Source organism: Arachis hypogaea, chromosome 13, assembly GCF_003086295.3.
Source record: "Arachis hypogaea cultivar Tifrunner chromosome 13, arahy.Tifrunner.gnm2.J5K5, whole genome shotgun sequence".
NCBI lineage: Eukaryota > Viridiplantae > Streptophyta > Magnoliopsida > Fabales > Fabaceae > Arachis > Arachis hypogaea.
In genome coordinates, this window is record NC_092048.1 from 95958354 (window position 1) to 95960442 (window position 2089).

At 41.2% G+C, this 2089-nt stretch overlaps 1 non-coding gene across 1 annotated transcript; it reads right to left on the reverse strand.

Annotated features, from left to right (window-relative positions):
• Positions 1-1292: 1292 nt before the first annotated feature.
• On the reverse strand, positions 1293-1396 carry LOC112738686 (small nucleolar RNA R71). Its single transcript, XR_003169632.1, has one exon. It is a non-coding gene; the product is annotated as a small nucleolar RNA R71 (small nucleolar RNA).
• Positions 1397-2089: the final 693 nt, after the last annotated feature.

Below are 2089 nucleotides of genomic sequence, written 5' to 3' on the forward strand. Positions count from 1 at the left end.
AAGGAATAAAAATGTTTTGATTCGGAGATCTCAATATCTCCTAACACCCAATGAATTCCCCATTTCTGATTTCCACTTTCTCTTTACATTCTACAACTCAATTCATACAATCACCCCCATTCCCTTTTAATTTCAGCAATTTAGCTTCTGCTCTTTAATTCATGCAATTTAAGATTCCGCCATTTCAATTTCTTGCCATTTACGTTTCCCGCCAATTTTACATTCCGCAATTCTCATCTAATTCTTGATTCCACTCAACTAGACACACTTCTAATCCGAATTGCTCATTCAACCAATCCTTGTGGGATTCGACCTCACTCTATTGTGAGTTTTTACTTGACGATAACCGGTGCACTTGCCGGAAGGAATTTTGCCGATTGTGCAATTTCCTAAATCGTAGCATAACTAGTTTATGCGCATCAAGTTTATGGCGCCGTTGCCGGGGATTGGTTTTCGATTGACAATTCTCAAATTGGAAGTTAACTAGATTGAGCATTTTTTTTTTGTTTTGATTAATTCAGTACAAGTTACTTGTTGAATTTTAATTTCTGCACTCTGTTACATGCTTTCTTTCTTTATGCCTTTAAATTCAAGCAACTAACTCACTGACTCACTAACTGTTTGAATTAATTCCTCAACTGCTCTAACCATACTCTTCCATTAACCAAGAGTATTTCACTTGTTTGTTGCCTGTGCTGTGTTCTTGTATGACAGGTAGGAGAGGAGAGACATCAACTCCTCCATATACCGAACGAGAGAGGACCCTTCATAGACTTAGAAGGGAAGCAAGAGGGAAGAGAGTAATGGGAGAAGAAGAATCTGAAGAAGAATCTGAGGACAACTTTGAGGAAGCTTTAGATCTCAACATGGATAGAGAAGTTCACAACCATGAGAGAGCTGATGGAAACAATGCCATTCCTGAGAGGAGGGTTCTTAGTTCATACATAAACCCAACCTCTGGGAATTGTGGTAGCAGCATTCAGAAACCACCCATTCAGGCCAACAATTTTGAGCTCAAACCACAGCTAATATCACTTGTGGAGAATCATTGTTCATTTGGTGGGAGTGCTAATGAAGACCCAAACCAACATCTCACAAAATTCCTGAGAATTTGAGACACTGTGAAGTCCAATGGAGTCCAGGAAGATGCCTATAAACTGCTTTTGTTCCCATTTTCACTTAGGGACAAGGCAGCTAAGTGGCTGGAATCATTCCCAAGGGGGAGCCTAACAACATGGGACGAGGTGGAAAGCAAGTTTCTGGCACGTTTCTACCCCCCACAAAAGGTCAATAGGCTTCGATCTGAGGTTCAGACTTTTAGACAACAAGATGGTGAAACTCTCTACGAGGCATGGGAGAGATTCAAGGATTTGACAAGGAAATGCCCACCAGACATGTTCCATGACTGGGTGCAATTGCATATTTTCTATGATGGACTCTCTTATGAATCAAGGAAGGCTGTAGACCATTCATCAGGAGGTTCATTGAACAGGAAAAAGACTGTGGAAGAAGCCATTGAAGTGGTTGAGACAGTGGCTGAGAATGAGTACTACTATGCATCAGAGAGACACAACACTAAGGGAGTCATGGAGCTGAACCATGTTGATACAATTCTAGCCCAAAACAAGGTGTTTGCCAAGCAACTAGCAGAGCTCACCGGGAAATTAGAAACAAAACAAGTGGCTGCAATACACACACAAGATCAAGAGGAAGAAAGCACTGAAGGAGGTGATTGGGAAGAGGCCAATTATGTAGGAAATCAACAAAGGCAACCATATGATCCACATTCCAACACTTACAACCCAGGCTGGAAAAACCACCCAAACTTTGGGTGGGGAAACCAACAAAACCAACATAACAAGTCCACATACCAAAACTCCAACCAAAGATCATACCAAGCCACATAAAACACTTACTCCCAACCATCATATCATGGCCAAAATAATCAACCTACCCAACCTAATCCGAACCAACAATTTCAAGATCAATTAAACAGGATAGAAGGAATGCTGGCACACATGGGTCAGGACATAATTGAGTTGAAAAGCTTCAGGGATGATGTGAGATCTACCTTAAGAAACCATGGTGA